The sequence below is a fragment of the Squalius cephalus genome, assembly GCF_949319135.1.
Source record: "Squalius cephalus genome assembly, chromosome: 19".
NCBI classification, from domain to species: domain Eukaryota; kingdom Metazoa; phylum Chordata; class Actinopteri; order Cypriniformes; family Leuciscidae; genus Squalius; species Squalius cephalus.
In genome coordinates this window covers 6,985,989-7,004,998 of record NC_137140.1, presented here as the reverse complement: position 1 = coordinate 7,004,998, position 19,010 = coordinate 6,985,989, and the positions used below count along the sequence as shown (strand labels likewise).

The 19,010-nt window shown below is 37.3% G+C and overlaps 1 long non-coding RNA gene across 1 annotated transcript; it reads right to left on the bottom strand.

Annotated features, from left to right (window-relative positions):
* Window positions 1-2,116: 2,116 nt before the first annotated feature.
* LOC307147432 lies at window positions 2,117-4,582 on the bottom strand. The gene is made up of 5 exons (XR_013819307.1): window positions 4,531-4,582; window positions 4,012-4,118; window positions 3,188-3,231; window positions 3,043-3,093; window positions 2,117-2,768 (listed from the first exon to the last, which is right to left on the bottom strand). It is a non-coding gene; the product is annotated as an uncharacterized lncRNA (long non-coding RNA).
* Window positions 4,583-19,010: the final 14,428 nt, after the last annotated feature.

Sequence of the window (19,010 nt, the reverse complement as noted above, 5' to 3'; positions counted from 1 at the left end):
AGGCTCCCTGGAACAGTCATTCAGAACACAGCCAGAGCTCTTCATGTGGACAGGCTGTTGGAGTAAGCAGACATCAGGACTTCCCTTTGGTCTCATGAAGCACTGCCATGCATTTGGGAATTAATTATTAATTCTTGAGCTTTCAGAGAGCTTTCAGCATGGCCAGAGCTCCAGTCCTGCTGAAACATTAACCATGGACCAAAGGAATTGATCAAGAAAGTAACAAGTTAATGAAAGATTGAAATGAGTACATGTGTGTCTGCATTGAAGTATTAAGGTGATGTTACACTGGGCAACTTTTTGAGCAATGTTGCTCAGCGATTGTTGCTTATGCACTTTCACACTGAGAATGGGCAACAAATTTCTATCTGGATAATTTAGATCGGTTGCAACATTGCTCAAAAAGTTGCCAAAAGTGTTGACATTTTGAGAATACTATTTAAGACCAGATAACTTTGAACGAATATTCTATTTTACTGGAAAAAAACGTTTGTCACAACTTCGAAAAAACCAGTCAGAATGTTAGCCAAAGTTCTGAGAATGTTCCCTCTTAGCTGGGTAACTGTTTCTCGGGGACATTACGGTGGCCGAGAAGTGCAAAACAAAACACAATTCCGAAAAAAAACAAAAAACAAATTTATAAACGAAATGAAAAGACTAAAAACAAATTAACAAGTTAGAAAACACAATAACATATCCAAAAACAAAATAACAAATCAGAAAACACAACGACAAATCTGAAAACAACTTAGCAAGTCAGAAAACACAACAAGCCAGACAAAACGGAAAAGGTAGGTATATATGGCGAATGGAATACTGACTGCTGATTGGACGAGACATCTGTCAATCAAGACTTGCAGAACAGCCGACTGCAGCAGGAGAGTCAATTTGCGTGTGCATAGAGCTGTCCATTGAACCGGCTAATTTAGTGTGATTATTATGGAAAAAAAAAAAAAAAACCTTTTCACCTACCATATGGTTTGGTAAGACAAAATGTTAATAGAACCCAATCTGGTAAAGTGGTGATCCGGGAGAGTGGTGTGTAGAGTAAGAACAGCAGATTTAGCTTTTGACGCGAACGAATGAATTTGAGTCTCTTTCCGAATCCCTTTCTTCTCTCTATACCATCTTTTATCAGTTTGGAGAGGCATTTAATTTTAAATAAAAATGAAGACATTTTTTAAATAAATGTAAATAAAGTGTATAACAGGTACTTAATATACCTAGAACATGATAATCTAGTTGCACTGAATAGCATCTAGTCTCTGCCAACTTTAAATCTAAGAAAAGTTTCCATTGGCAAGAAAATGGAATTTACACAATGCATTAAACTCCAGGTATAATGCTATGAGAGTAATGTTTTGTATTATTGGGCATATTAAATTATTTTTAATTGACATTAGCCTATCCTTTAAATATGAAACTAAAGCCGCCAGTAGGTGTATGCTTTGCACCAAATTTTGCCATTGCGTTAGAACTGGTTACACTGTTGTAAACCAAATGGCGGCGCCGTGGTTGGAAACGTGCAGATTAAAGGTGAACTCCGGTCAATTTTAACATTGAGCTCATTTTTTTGTAAATTTGGAGTGCTGTCAGTACAGAGAACAACGACAAAAATCGGTGTTGCCTACACCGTGTTATCCTCTTTTTAAAATTTGCACCAGTAGGGGTTCAGCGAAAAATCGGCAGCTGGCAGCAGGAAGTAGCTGCCACTGGCAGCTGACGTCAGCTGCCGCTAATAACCGGAAGTCGGAGGTGGATGCCGCTTTTAGCAAGGCAAATAAATTATTATATCAATGTATATATATAATTTTAGTACTTATTTAAATAAATTACTTAAATTTGTAATTATTTTGTAATTGGTTTAAAAAGGTTTATCAAATATAAATTAAGTAACGAAGATCATAGACATAGTACAAAAAACAAACATTAAACTACACTTGAAATTATGAATTTGTACGTGTATAAATATAATTTGTGTACATGTTTGTCAAAAAATGAAATATATACATAAATTAATGCCTATATAATAATATTGTATATTTATTAAACGTACATAAACATTCATTAAACAAATAATGAATGTCATGTCTAAAAGAAGAAAAAAAAAACATTTTCTCAATGACCTTTATTTAAAAATCATATTTTGCTATCATTTAAGTTCAGTTTTACATTTGTAGTATTTCAATACATTCTTGTCTTTGTTTTATAAAACAGCTGTAACTTTGAAAACAGGCTTGATATTTGTTGTTCTGAAATCGGAATGAACAACAATTCTGAACTAGATGTTAAAGTTCATAAACTAAGTTGGCTTGAAAAAGAAAGTTTGAAAACGTTTTACAATGTTCTAGCATGGTTTAACATGATTTACAATGTTTCTAGTGTTAGGGAATAACAGCTTAAAGACCCAGGACCAGATATGATGAAAGAAGACCAGGAGTCGTGAGGTTCAATCAAATAAGTAAAAATTTAATGAAGAATAGTTTCATCGGTAGAGCCAGGCGTTAAAGTCTCACGGGGTCGCAAGCCAGAGACTCTACTGTACACAAAATCTCACACCAGTTATACCATTTCCAAGGGCATGATTGACATCAGTAAATACAGGTTGGCTACTTCTCATTGGCAAAAGAACAAAGTTAAAACAATTCTACACTTATGGATAGATAGGAGGGTAAGTCGACATTGTCATCCGAGTCCAAGATGGTCCGGTGATGACCTCGGAGGTCGTAGAAAGGCGTCTTGGGGTCAGCTGCTGCATATCACAAGACCTGCACAGAACATTCAACACACACACACACACACACACACACACACACACACACACACAATGGAATCGCAGTTCCTCCAAAAGTAGTACAGATAATGTTCACTTTAAAGAAATACACATAAAAGTACAATTCTGTGAATCAGATCACATAGTGTTTAACCCCTGTAACCTTAAGATTAGTAAGAAAGACAGATGTTAGAAAAAGATAGATAAGTTAGGTATAAGTAGATAAGATAGATGTGTTATGGGGAAACAAAATCACCGTAATAACTTACCATTAGCATGAATTCACTGCAGTCCACAGATCCCAACTGAGCTGGAACATCCTGGAAAAAAAAAATCGAAATGGAAAAACTAACATTTTATTTATACACTAAAGATAGCAAAGAAATCAAAATTGTTGTAACATGAAATCAATACCTTATTTTTAACAAGCTTCCGGATCCATCTTTATTGCAACTGAGCTTAAAAAGAAGAGGGAAAAAGTTAGTTATTTTACACACACGAGAGAAAGAGAGAGATGAACTCCGTGTTGAACCACTTAGCCATGTTGCAGCAGTAGACAGTAGCATACCTGAACTAGGGAGCAGGTGTAATTTATTTTTTAAATGCCACTGTCTATGCCTATCTAAAGCCAGAGAACAAAGTGTTGAACTGAACCACTGGACTAATATGTAAAACTTTGAAGCCCGGTTTCACAGATAGGGTTTAGATTATGCCAGGATTAGGCCTTAGTGCAATTAGGACTTTTATAAATATGCCTTAGAAAAAACATTACTGTTGTGAATCTTAAAAGAAACAATGGCACTGATATTTTAAGATACACAAGTGTAATTTGCTTTCAGTTAAACATGCATTTTAGTCTGGGACTAGTTTGAGCCTTGTCTGTGAAACTGGGGGTGAAAGTTATATGGAAAAAGTGAACAGTTCCAGTATATTTTGAATAGATATATATAAAATAATTATTATATTTTATATTTATATATATATATATATATATATATATATATATATATATATATATATATATATATATATATATATATATATATACACTGGTCTCATCTGGTGATTGGGTCCCATCCAAAACATGATCAAACTAAGAAAATAAACAGACACTGAAATGTCAAATTTTCGATACAATCTAGAATTTGTATAAAAAAAATAAAAAGATAAAAAACAGAATGCCTTTTGCCTGCTTTGATCAAGACAGGATATAATACGTGAAATGTGTGAAAACATACCAGTGCGTTTGGTTGGTTTTGCAACTGGAAATCTGGGGTTTCCTTCATGGCACATATGTTTGTCCATCCCCAGCAATCTGTGACAGGCTGTGGTGAACTTGGTGAAACTAAAAAACAGAAGTTTAGAATATGGTGAAGTAATGTTGATTAAAATGGTGTTTTGTATTAAAACATAAGTTAGATCATTTGGGATATGTTTTGTTAGCGTTGCACGTGTATCATAAAGGCTGAGCTTGTCAATTCCAATAAATCAGCATGAGCTTTATTCTAATCAATAGATTAAGTTAACATGTTAACAAACGCTAATATTTAATGATATTGGTAACGTAAGTTAGTATTTAAAATTAATGATAGCCCCTCACAAACCAGGAGCACACGGTGCACAAGCTGCGTTTCTACAAATGATTAAATTAACCAATTCAACTTAAGTAGTCACAGATACACTGTCTCTAACATAAAAGTTAAACTCCAACGTACAGAGCAACAATTATTTATTAATCTGATAATATACGAACTTACCGAGCCAAATACCACCGCCATTACTGAAGATTCACCGGCGCCACCATTGGCTGCTGTCGCTTGACTTCCAGGTAAATGTGATTGGTTGCTACTACGTTGGACGATACTGATTGGCTGCCACGAAATGGCAGGTCCCTCCTAATATGGCAGGGCTTCCGGCTGTCAACGGCAGCTACTTCCTGCTGCCAGTGGCAGCTACTTCCTGCTGCCAGCTGCCGATTTTTCGCTGAACCCCCTCTCATTTGCACCCTGTTGACTTCAATGGGGCAAGTTTTAAACCTGCTTTTAGCCTCTTAACATCCTTAATGTGTCATTACAAGTGCACAGGTCATGTGAGAGATTCCTTCGGAGTGAACGCGGGTCAATCTGACTGCAGTAGATGTGAAAGATATGAATAAAAATGATATTTTTTTAGCCAGCGCTCATACCTGTATTTACATCCTGTTTTCGGTCAAAGTCCATAGTAATCGATTGTCGAGTTCACGCGCATTGGTTTAGTACCTATGATCATGCGCGTGAACTCGACAATCGATTACTATGGACTTCAGATTGACCGGCGTTCACTCCGAAGGAATCACTCACATGACCTGTGCACTTGTAATGACACATCAAGGATGTTAAGAGGCTAAAAGCAGGTTTAAAACTTGCCCCATTGAAGTCAACAGGGTGCAAATTTTAAAAAGAGGATAACACGGTGTAGGCAACACCGATTTTTGTCGTTGTTCTCTGTACTGACAGCACTCCAAATGTACAAAAAAATGAGCTCAATGTTAAAATTGACCGGAGTTCTCCTTTAAGGGGCGGTAATATTATAATACTGGGTTGTCACTTTTCACTTTTTCTGGGTTGGTAGATGCACCGGGGACCCAATTATAGCACTTAAACACGGAAAAATGTTGCAAACATGCTTTTGAACTAAAAAAGACTGGTATTAGCCTATCACTACACAATATTCAAGACATGCTGCAAATATGACTACAATTTGCCTTAGTTCTGATGCCTAATTTGTTGAAAACATGTTGAAAACGGCAGTGTCAATAAATGAAAATCACAGCTTTAGCAAATTTCTATTCCCAGTAAATGCATGAGCAGCTACTATGCATGTTAGCATTACAGTTATCATTGTGTTTAACTCCATCCATGCTTTTTCACTCTACAGGAATATCCTCCCTTTTCCAGTGTTGACTTTTAGCTTCAATAATGTTCACTTAGCAAGTGCACCATGAGGACTTGTTATTTTCCACAGTTGCATTAAAAAGCAGTCATGCAGTCAAGCATGTTCCAATAAAAACTTAAATGGTGCAGTTAACTGATCTGAACTTTAGATTCATGGACTGAACTGCTTTTACAGCAAATACTGTATTTACATAAAGTGAGGTAACACAGTCCAACAACAGCACTAGGACTTTTCACTGTTTATATATCTCCACTTGTCTGTACCGTTACAGACACTCCAGACTTGCATTGTTCAGATATTTTTTAAATGGTCAAAAGTCATGTTAAAGTAGTAATGTCTGTTGGCACATCTGACCGCTCATTTGGGAAATCTTTGCATACAGTACAGCTCTGCTTGTGTTCTGTCTCAGTTTCAAAGTAAAAATGTCGGGCTAAAAGCGTGATTATTTTTTCCCCGGAACAGATGAATGTGAATATGCTAACTTTTTATTACGTTGGAGTTTGTACGTATCACCGCAGTTCTGATTTGAAATGTCCGGTGAGTGGCGCTAAAAGCTTAATGCTCCATTTTAAAATAACGTACACCTACACTAAACCCTAAACCTACCCGATAGTGTTAACAAAAGGAAATGTGAAAAAAACGCAATCATGGCATTTTAACTTGTTTTTAGAACTCTTGTCTTTGAGCTCTTTTATCATGACTCGTCTTTCACAGGATTTGTACCCGAGTTCTCTGCATCACAAGTACAATTCTGTACCAGCTGAGCTACTGAGCAAGATTAGTATGTCAGTAAAATCGAATATATGGAGCTGGTTAAGTGATGAAAACTCCAAAATATATTCATTCACAAATCATGCACTATGGTAAAAAGTGTTTTGAGGTCATAACATAATTGTGCAAGGAGCCGCGTGAAAACAACACCAACAACTCTAAGACTACATGCCATATTACTAGAGAGAAGAGTGGCATCACCCCAGGAGGGATGAATACCATCTCTTTTCAACAGGTCAGGTCGGCCCCAAAAACTTTTCCAATTGTGTATGAACCCAAATGCGGACAACAGTTAGACAGCCAACCATCGAGTGAGGATAGACTTCTAAGTATCTCTTCACTTCAGCAAACAGGAAGGGGGCCTGAGCATATTACAGTGTCTGACATCGTACTTGCGAGTTCACTCACCTCTTTAATGTTAATTTTAGTGATCTCCGACTGGAGAAGTCGGACATCATTAGTGCCGACGTAAAAAAATATCTTAGAGAATTTACAATAATAAGCTAATCTACAACTGGAACCAAACAATGTACGGGGTTCACTAAGCTAGTCCCTGCATTTATTACAAGTGAAACCCTCACTGCTGACAGAGAATGCTATGCTATTCATGTTGCAGTGTGTGCAACTGATAAAAACAGGAGAAGATGACATGAATCACCGTGTTTTTTGACTGATCAGATTTTGTTTGATGGACTGGTAAAAGGCGCGAGCGCACGAGAGAAAAAAGACGGCAAGAATGGATGGCAGGTTAACAGGCTAGCGAAATGCTAGCACGTTCTGCTAGCGATTTAGATTAAAGTTAGCAATGTCAGATTAATGTAACAAACAATTTTAGATAATATCAGATATATTGTGATGAAGTTATATTAAGCAATATAAACAGAACGGAAATATATCATAGAGATTAAAAAACAAGCTATATGGAGCAACAAACACAATCCACTCAGGCAGACAGGAAACCGCTGTGCAACAGTGAAAACAGACCGTCTGGAAACCCAGCCTTGGTTGAATCAACCAAGACACCATTGAATTATGATACTTGTCGGAAAACTGTGGTAATACAAACAGTTAAACGCTCACAAAACCATGGTTAATTTTCCTAAGGGGCAATGAACAGCCTTACAAAAGCGAGAGCTTACAAAAGCTACAGAAACACTATGCCAGCACTAATGTTGGCTAGCAGGCGAGCGGAGGCAAAGCTTTGCCCTTTGTTTACATCATAGCAACAACATAAAACTTATAATTGGAACTGTTAATAGAAAACCCAACAACAAATAATAAGACATAGCATACTTAAAAGTTGTGATCCACAAACAGTAGATTGTTCCGACAAAGTGGGAACTGCTCCATTTCAGGAGAAGCTTTTGTGCGTATAGCCTTCATTCCGTTTCTGGAAGCTGTTCTCCGTAAAATGTGTAGAACACAGATAAACATTTGGATTATAATGTTCAGGAACAGTGTTCCAAGGTGCTCTCTCTCTTCCAATAATTAGAGGAGAGGCAGCACTGGTGCATGGATCCATTTTCGAGAAGGCCTGGGCTTCAGAGCTGGTGAAAGGGCAATAGAGTGTTTGAAATGCATGTGATTATGCATAACAGATGTACTCGGATGTTTGGTATCTTTCCCCTGCTAATGGTTGTTTTGTACAGATTGCACACTGCCTTTGTTTTGTCTGTACTGCTAACAGTAAAATGAGTCCATCCATATATCGCTTAGTTTCCTCTTGCCAGAGGTGCATGTTTTATCAGCTGTGGATTGCTCTTCCTCATCATCCATATCTTAAACATAAAAGCACAAAAAGATTAAATTTTTATGAAAAAATGGCAACTTAACGCAACAGTTGCATTTTCTTTCCAGAAGCTGAATGTGTCTGCTTTAATAAGAAAACCCTCCTATTGGTCCCTCACATTACACAAATTTTACACACATACATTCATGCAAGAAATTCACGCAAGTGATTACGATATTTTTCCATTAGACCATCTGCACTGTGATTGGCTGGATTAGTTCCACCTTGTCGTTGCATTGCATTCCATTTACTACAAGACCACGTGGCGAAAATATCAAACTGGTTTGAAAATATTGCAGTGTCTGTGACTGCTAGAGACAGGCTTAGATCACATCGCTAACCTGCTCATACTTATCGAACATCTGAGCACCTACAGTGAGCACCTATTTGGCCACGATCCGGGTTTTTTTTTTTCACAGACTTTGGAAATCTGTCTGCAACAAAAAGATCCAGCCAAAAGTTCTGTAGTGTGAGCTTGCTTTGAGCCGGTGACAGAGAGTGAGGGAGAGTCCTGTGTACTTGAGACAAGTCATAAAAGGTGAGAACCACTGGTTTAGACCATTGGCACCAATGGCTTCTATAGCCGCTTTCCGACCAAGTAGTTATAGGAACTTAGTTCTAGGAACTGTCCACTTCTAAACAGTTCTAAGAACTACTCTCCCCCAAACTCGGTTTTGCTGTTTGCGTTCGCACTGGCCAAGTGGCCATAGGAACTGGTAGGAGGGGTAAGGGAGTGACGCAAGCACGGTGACTTTTATTTTGACGGCACGACGGACCTTTATTTTGGCGGCGCTGAGAACGCCAGAGCAAACAATGCTCGCATTTTCTGTGTTCATTAGTTAGCGATCTGTCTAACAGTACTGTTTAACATGTTATTAGATAGAACTGTTATAGAAAGTAGACAGTATATGAAAAAAGGTTATTAGCCTATGCCGTGTGGTTGATGTCCAGTGTTGCTAGCTGAGCAGAAATACATAATCATGTTTGACTTGGTCCCCTCAGTTGCGTTGGATTTTCTCTTCAGCATAAAGGTTTAGAGACCCATCTATCACTGTTTTCCATGTTTGTATAGTTAGTTTCTGGAGTAAATATATAGGCTATAATCTGTGTGTTTACATTATAGCTGTTTTAAAAATGGCGGACTGTGCTGGTGTTTTGCGTGCGTTCGGTCATCAGCGTGCAGTAACGTCACGGGTAGTTCCTATAGTGCTGATTTAGGCCCTACTCTGAAGTAGGACCTAAATTAGTTCCTACAAATGGAGTTCCTAGAACTAAAATCGTTCCTAGTCGGCGTGTTCGCACCGCAGGAACATCCGGGTACTTTAGCCAATAGTTCTAGGAACTGTGAAAAGGTTCCTCCGGTCGGAAAGCGGCTAATGATCACAATGCTTTTTGGAAAGGCAGCCCTGATTGGTTTGGATCAAGCTTTACAATACATGTGGAGAAAATAAATGAGAAAAAAAAAATCATCCAGCACTGAAAGGTGGTAAATAAGGGGGGTGGTCACTTTAGCACTCTATGAACATCCATGCTTCTCTCTCTCTCTCTCTCTCTCTCTCTCTCTCTCGGTCTCTCTCTCTGAGAGTGGTGCTGCTGTCACTGGCATATGGAGCCGAAAGTGACCTGATAATAAGTAGCATTAATCACAGTTTTAATTACAAATCAGGGTTCAGCGTGAGGTTAAAAGCTCACTGCTAATGGCATTCCAAAGACTCGATTCAATGCATACCAATCAGACTTGTATTTTGTAATTATGCTGTAAAGTTGTTCTTGTGATGGGAGGACTCATATGAAAAATGAAGGGTTGTCATGAAGCTAGGCGACATTCCTGATTTACGATTCCTGCACATCACTGATGCCCTTTCACAACATCTGATTTTAAAGTAATCACTGTTGCTTTAATTCACTGGCAGAGTTATGACATGGCTTGTTTACAGCTACACTTGAGTCGTCATATCATCATAATGCTTCAGTGAACCCTATTGAAAACTTCTCCTTTATAAACAGCCCCAATGTTCAAACAGTTCCATACAGATTTTTCTACATTAAAAAGCTGGAAAGATGTTGTTGTTGTTGTAAATTGCAACAATTTTGTGTAGAATGGCTTCACGCCACAGCATTCACATTCATTTTTCAATAAATCTTTTTAATTAAAATTGTTATCTGTTCTTATCCTTTCCTCCTCTATTTTTTCTTCATATAGAAAGAGTGCTTGGAGGGGGTCTGGCAGATGCGGTTGGGTTTTGTGGGTTGAGGCTACTGGAGGGAGGTGGAGGAGAGAGAGATGATGCCAGACCCTGAGCACCAGAGCTCATTTCAACAGCCCGTCTCAGTGGACACACACAGAGATGCCACTCACAGTGCCAGCCTGCCAGGCCACCGCTCCGAGAGGATTCACGCTCAGTTCCATTTCACAGTGATCTTCATCTTCTGCACATACACATACAAAACTCAAGTGAGGTTTCCCGACATGCTGTAGAAATACATAAATCCTAATCAATTCATTTTATTTTGCTGATGCGGAATGCGAATAAGTAATGTTCTCCAGCTGCTATCAGAGAGTGAGCCACGGGTGATCCTATGGGGGACAAAAGCACTCCAAATGAAATATTACGAAATTAAGATAATAAATTAAGTTAAATGTTCCAATTTTCCTTGAAATTTTCCATAACAAGCTACTATTGATACAAATATTTTATGATTACTATGAAAAAAACAATCCAGGCACATTGGAAAAACGTGACTGTGTTGAAATTTCTGCAAAATTATATTAAATTGCTTCTTGAACATTTCAAGACTTTCACTTTCAAAGTGAAATGTCCGGTGACTGGTGCAAAAGGCGTGTACAGTTTTATCAGAAGAACATGCATCTGGCAATGTTTTATTACATTGTTGTACGTATTGGCAGTTTTGAAATTTAATGTCCATTGAATGGCGCTAAAGTTTAATATGCTATTGGTATGAAAAGAATCTATCTAACATGCAGTCAAACATGACACTCAACAAACCAAGTCGTTTCAGATATTTCATGTGTTCTAGTGTAAGCCCGTCTTTTGGTCCAATGAGGGTTTCCAATAATACTGGGAAGGTTTCTCTGTGTATTACTTGTCTTTTCTTTTATGCAACACAAGAAGATTAAATGCAGTATATTTTCTCACATGTCTCACATTGACTTGTTATTTCATCTGACTCCATAAATGAAAAAGATTTTAATGATGGCTGTGCATCATTAAACGTGAACGAATATTTGATTATTCTTTTAAACTCTGATTATATTTTACCCACTTGGGTCAGGAAACTATATCACTCTGAGGTCCTTTTTTCTCGCAAGGTCTCAGACACAATTTCGCCAGTTCCAGTCATCAAAACAAAGGTAATTGGCTAAATATCTGGGATTTGCCGTATTCACACGTACACAATCAAAGATACGTAAATAGCCCCGTTGGAGTGTCTCCTCTTGAACTTAATTCAATCGTTTTACTTTAGTAGAGGTCTTCACCACCATTAAAAGACGTTAGTCGATCAACTTGCACTTCTCTTAAAATGGCTTTGGATTGGCCAAGCTCGTGGCATTCCACGTACACTTATCTAAAGTAACATTAAATTAAAACAGAAGTAATTAGACGCACCCAAATCTAGGTTGATCAAACAGCATCTGCTGATTCTAGACGGAAAATAACTCGTCTCTGCATCCAAGTACACTTGAATTTGATACCAGATATTAGTCGTCCCTAATCTGACGCAAACTTGTGGAAATATACAAATCCGATAATCTACTTGGGAAAAACAATCTCAGAGTCAGAATAAAATCAAATGTTTTCAATTTTATTGACCGGGTAATGAAGCAATAATTCAAAATCCTATTCATAAGAATAAAATCATCAGTTAAGCATATCATAACAACAATTCAGAAATAGAGGAATATGTAGAAATTATTTCCTGGCAACAAAAATTACACACAGCGGTTGTGTGGTCAACCTACAGACTCGCCGAACTTTTCTGCTCCTTTTCCTCATAAACCCAGATAATTCAATATTCTTACCAATTGGTGGCGTCTGTCATTATAATTAGATTTTGGTTCCCTATTGAGGGGTTCACAACTGTGAGATCAGAATTTGTACTTGAATGGGTTCTTGTTTTACATACAGTAGGTAGTTTGAATGGAGGATCTGGGGGAGGGAACACCTTTAAAGGACACATCACTTTTTCTCATATTTTATAACTTCTTTTAGCTTTTCATTATAGTTGGGAGAATGAGACCATGTTCCATCCTGCGAAGGAGGGCCTTTTGTTTCATCGGGGGGTCGATCAGACATACTGGCACCTGCCTTACTTGCTCAAGCACACCTGGTGCAACTAATGAAGCCCCTGATTAGTTGCATCAGATGTGCTTGAGACAACACCTGTTGGTGAGTAGAGATGTGCTGTTGTGAGTAGAGATGGGTACCATTCACATTTTAACCGGTCCTGGAATACCGGTACCTGAAATTCGGTGCCGGTAGGTACCTTTTTTCGGTAATTTAGGCATGTTTACCTCAATAACTGTAAAGAAACGTAAAGTCATTTATAGAAGTGCTATTGACATTATGCCAGAGCTGCCTTGGTTGCTGTCTGCCATTGTCTGTGATGCTTGAATATCAATATAACCCTTTTAGTAATAAAAAAACAAATTAATTTCTATAAAATGTTTTGTTTTCCACAAATTCTGTGTTGTGAATTTTCTAGTAATCAAATGAAGACATAAAACATTAATTTAATTGATCTTTTATATGAAATTAAACTTTTTTTTGTCAAACAACATGCGGCACAACTGAGCTTTATACTGTTAAAATTACAACATAGAAGAAAAAGTGTAATAATCAATTATCAAAAAAATATTTTTAAGGAATAATCATTCCTTAAAAATATTTTTTTTTGATAATAATTGATTATTATTAGAGTTAGTATTATGGTAACACTTTATATTACGACCCGCAAACAACTGCGTAAGTAAACCGAAACTAAGGTGTACGTTTCTGTAATTATAGTGTACTTCCGTGTAGGTATAAGGGAACAATATGTTAAGTTTTGGGTAATAAAGGGGTAACAAGCATATATACAACCTGCAAAGAACTTCGTAAGTAAACCGAAATTACGGTGTACGTTTATGTAATTATAGTGTACCTCCGTGTAGGTATAAGGGAACAATACGTTAAGTTTTGGGTAATAAAGGGGTACAACCAGATATACAAGCAAATTATTTATAATGTAATTATTTTAAAACTAACAGGTACCTATTCTGTTAATATATTCCAGGCAAAAATTGTATACGTCTGTTGTATATAAAAGTTTTTAGCACATTTCTGGAAAAATATGTTCTTGTGCAATGTAGTTAGGGTAATTTTGACATCTGTGGGTTGTAAATTAAATATATATATATATATATATATATATATATATATATATATATATATGGCTGTATGTAAGCACAGTATGATAAAAATTTTATCTGAAACAATTTTATAAACAGCTGATTTCGAAAAACATTGGCAATGCTATTTATTGGCTTTTCTTACTAAACTACTTAACGTTAAGCCAAAAAAATTTTTCTGCTATGACTTTAATTTAGAACGTACCATGTACTGTAGTACTTAGTACTTACCTTATCACATTGTATTGCAATGACACTTAAATGTCAGGGCAAATATACTGTGTAATTAAAAGTTTTTAAAAAATTTTTTTATAAGAGTACCTTTCTCTGTAATTACTGTGCAAATAGTGTTGTTTCGTATTGTTACATAGTAAGTAGTGTTTGTTACCCGTTTCAACTGTGAATTTACAGGGTAAGTGTAACTCCTGCGGGCTGTAAATTAAAGTGGCGCTTGTTACCCCCTTGTTCTGTGTAGTTACAGGGTAAGTGTAACTCCTGCGGGCTGTAAATTAAAGTGGCGCTTGTTACCCCCTTGTTCTGTGTAGTTACAGGGTAAGTGTAACTCCTGCGGGCTGTAAATTAAAGTGGAGCTTGTTACCCCCTTGTTCTGTGTAGTTACAGGGTAAGTGTAACTCCTGCGGGCTGTAAATTAAAGTGCCGCTTGTTACCCCCTTGTTCTGTGTAGTTACAGGGTAAGTGCAGTAAATATACAATAAAGGATCCAATTTAATTTCTGACTTTTATTTTACAAAAACATTTCAAAACACTTTTTCATCTTAATAAAACATTGTCTTTTCTACAGTATACTCAAACAACAAAGTAACACATTATACCCCCCCCCCCCCCTCCTTTTATTTGCTTCTCTTGCTTTTCTTCTTCTTTCTTTTCTTGCTCTTCTTTTTCTTAACTTCCACTGGGGACTCTGAAGTTGAGGAGTTGATGGAGTCCCATTGGTCTTGCTGCACTGCAAAAATATGAATATATATACATGCTCTTAGCAAGCTACACCTTCAATTTTAAGTTAAGTTTAATTTTGAAGAAAACACATTTTGGTGACGTTTGAGGCAGATCATGGGGGGGTTGTGATATTTTATAGTGATAATGACTGTAGTGCAACAGAAAATGTTTTTAAAAAATGCATAGTTGTTCTGACAGCAACAAAAAAACAAAAAAGCATGAAACAAACATGAGGGCTGTGGCACTATAGGAACAGCATATCTTTGTGTCATTGCAGATGGGACAGCAGCTTTGAGCAAGGTGATCTCTGCTTTAAGAGTGATAATCATTTTTTTGAAAGAAAGAAAGAAAGAAAGAAAGAAAGAAAGAAAGAAAGAAAGAAAGAAAGAAAGAAAGAAAGAAAGAAAGGTTAGACGTTTAAATTTTACTCCTGCCCTACTCCAGGGCTTATACTTGTGACCACTTTCCTATTTTTTAAAACATCAAATTGAAGAACTAAACATCACTGGTACTGTACATTATAAATGCACTTGTTAAAGGATTAGTTCACCCCAAAATGAAAATTTACAACGGACTTCATTGGTCACCATCGTTAAGTCCAAATCAATGCAGTTTCAGAAGTCTTTTAAGTGTTTAAACGGGCTGTACGCGATCACAGCTGAAGAAGAGGTTGTTATCTAGCGAAACGATAGGTCATTTAAAATATATATATATATAATTTATAGACTTTTTACCTTCAATAGTTCGGATTGAGCTGATCAAGAAACGAACAGGGAACTACGTCATCACGTTGAAAGGTCACGCCTGCGCCGGCAATACTATTTGAACTACTATTCATATTCATCAGAATGTTATTCATATACTATTCATATTCATATTCACTGAATACTATTTCTATATAATCGCAAACAATACTATTTGAATTATCCTCCTACATACGGTCGCATTGTAAACAGTGGGGCGGTACTTCGGCCGGCGCAGGCGTGACCTTTCAACGTGATGACGTAGTTCCCTGTCCGTTTGTTGATCAGCTCAATCCAAACTATTGAACTATTGCCACAGCCCTCAGGTTTGTGTTTCATGCTTTTTTTTTTTTTTTTTTTGTTGCTGTCAGAACAAATATGCCTTTTTAAAAAACATTTTCTGCTGCACTACAGTCATTATCATTATAAAATATCACAACCCCCCCATGATCTGCCTCAAACTTCACCAAAATGTGTTTTCTTCAAAATTAAAGTTACTACAGTAATATCAGGTGGCACAAAATGTTTAGAGTGGAGGATTGTTCGACAACTTAAAATTGAAGGTGTAGCTTGCTAAGAGCATGTATACTGTATATTCATATTTTTGCAGTGCAGCAAGACCAATGGGACTCCATCAACTCCTCAACTTCAGAGTCCCCAGTGGAAGTTAAGAAAAAGAAAAGCAAGAAAAGAAAGAAGAAGAAAAGCAAGGGACGCAAATAAAAGGGGGGGGGGGGGGTATAATGTGTTACTTTGTTGTTTGAATATACTGTAGAAAAGATAATGTTTTATTAAGATGAAAAAGTGTTTTGACATTTTTTTGTAAAATAAAAGTCAGAAATTAAATTGGATCCTTTATTGTATATTTACTGCACTTACCCTGTAACTACACAGAACAAGGGGGTAACAAGCGGCACTTTAATTTACAGCCCGCAGGAGTTACACTTACCCTGTAACTACACAGAACAAGGGGGTAACAAGCGCCACTTTAATTTACAGCCCGCAGGAGTTACACTTACCCTGAAAATTCACAGTTGAAACGGGTAACAAACACTACTTACAGTATATGTAACAATACGAAACAACACTATTTGCACAGTAATTACAGAGAAAGGTACTCTTATTAAAAAAACAAAACAAAAAAACTTTTAATTACACAGTATATTTGCCCTGACATTTAAGTGTCATTGCAATACAATGTGATAAGGTAAGTATAAGTACTACATGGTACGTTTTAAATTAAAATCATAGCAAAAACTAATTTTTTTTGGCTTAACGTTAAGTAGTTTAGTAAGAAAAGCCAATAAATAGCATTGCCAAAAAGTTTAATTTACAACCCACAGATGTCAAAATTACCCTGTAACTACATTGCACAAGAACATATTTTGCCAGAAATGTGATAACAACTTTTATAAATATTATAAATATTATACATTATAAATAATTTGCTTGTATATCTGGTTGTACCCCTTTATTACCCAAAACTTAAAGGGACACTATGCAAGTCTGAGTGTTTTTTCTCTACGAGCTCCCCCTAGTGTCTGGTAGTATAATGCTTTCAAACACTCTGTCGTAAAAACGAACTGTTGTCCCTCCCCCCTTGCCACGAGCAACCCAGCTGATCAGCTGTCAACCCAGCTGAGCAGAGGAACCGGCTATTTCAAAACCAGTTATGTCTACCGACCGAGGCAAGTACTTTCTTTCCAACTGATGGCGATTTTTTTATTTATTGTGTTGTCATGCATACTAGTATTTTTACCGGGAACGAACGATATGAACGAGGCGAACTACTGCTTTCGTGTTTGTTTGTTTTTGGGAGAATGGGCATGAGCATAAAAAAATATATATATCGGAGGCTAATATTTGTCTAAAGTTATATTAGCAAGGTCTATAAGTTCATCTGGTAGAATGATGGTTTACCTTTGCTTGTCTAAGAAAACATCAGAACGTTTTTTCTAGCTCGATCATGATATGTGCAACATTTTGCACGTCTGATATTGCCTACTATCAGACGCGTTGACTTAGTGACATAAAATAAAAGTGTAAGTTACACAAATAAAACCGACAGAGGAACGGCCAAACAACTACAGAAATCAAACGTGTTTGCTATGACAATGCCTAACATCAAAGTTATAGTATCTAGCGTAGTAAGTCCCTAACAGACAGCGATCATAATAAAAACCTTTACAGACAATAGCAAACATCCTGAGGTCGCAATTACTTGAAATTTAAATATTAAACACAGTTTATTCCAAAGATACTTAACTTACAAGTGCAACAGCAGGATCAGCATCCGTTTTGCAGGCTTCTGTTTCTCTCAGTTCTCACCATTCTGAAAAAGCCGGTCCGATATATTTACTCGAGTCTGACTTCTTGCTCGGTCAGTCTCCCGTTTCCTCTTTCGTTGGTCCTCCGACAAAGATTTCCTAGCTTTCTGCTTCTTTTTTACAGGCTCAGCCTCAGCCATAACTCAATCTATCGTTGCCCTTTGCTTATAGCTAGCCCGCCGGTGCTTGAATAGGGGCGTGTACGTGTGCAGTGCCGTCAAGCAATTCGTTACATCGCGAGACCTGATATCACGCGATACTTCCTGACACCGACCCGCGTCCCAAAGTTGCAAGTGAGTTTTTTCCGCTCTCGGGCACCAGGGGGGTGCGAAACCACCACCATTCAACCCGAAATAAGTCATATAACCATTCCACTGACTCCGAAGCTGTTCAGTTAAGGTTAAAAAGTTACCTAGAGCACCTTTAACATATTGTTCCCTTATACCTACACGGAGGTACACTATAATTACAGAAACGTACACCGTAATTTCGGTTTACTTACGAAGTTCTTTGCAGGTTGTATATCTGCTTGTTACCCCTTTATTACCCAAAACTTAACATATTGTTCCCTTATACCTACACGGAAGTACACTATAATTACAGAAACGTACACCGTAATTTCGGTTTACTTACGCAGTTGTTTGCGGGTCGTAATATAAAGTGTTACCAGTATTATTATTAAATTGAGATATCTAAATTATACTGTACAACAGTAATATATTATAAAGTTCAACCGAACTTTTATGTTGATGGGTTGTGGTGAAGACCTTTGGCACTGATTGATATAATGTGAATCGGTCCTCGTGAATCGACCATTAAAGGGATAGTTCGGCCAAAAATGATATTAAACCCATGATTTACTCACCCTCAAGCCGTTCGAGATGCATATGTCAATCATTTTTTAGACGAACACATTTTCAGTCATTTTAGAAAATGTCTTAGATCTTTCAGTGGTTATAATGTGAAGCTATGGGGTCCACCTCCTTCAAGTCCCAAAAATGTGCATGCATCCTTCACAAAAGTAATCCATCCGGCTCCAGGGGGATAAACGAAGGCCTTCTGAGGGTAATCCGTGCGGTTTTGTCGTAAAAATATATACATATTTAAAACTTTATAAATGAAAATAACTGGCTTCCGGCAACGGTCGACGCACGTTCACGGGAGATGGATGCCGGCGTATGACGTAGGACGTAGCGTAGGAAGCGTCGTGACGTAGAACGAACGCGACAGCGCAGCCAGAGAGCAGAGCAAAACAAAACTCCACTCAGGATTTCCGTGAAGAGTTATTTGATTTAGCTATACTTAA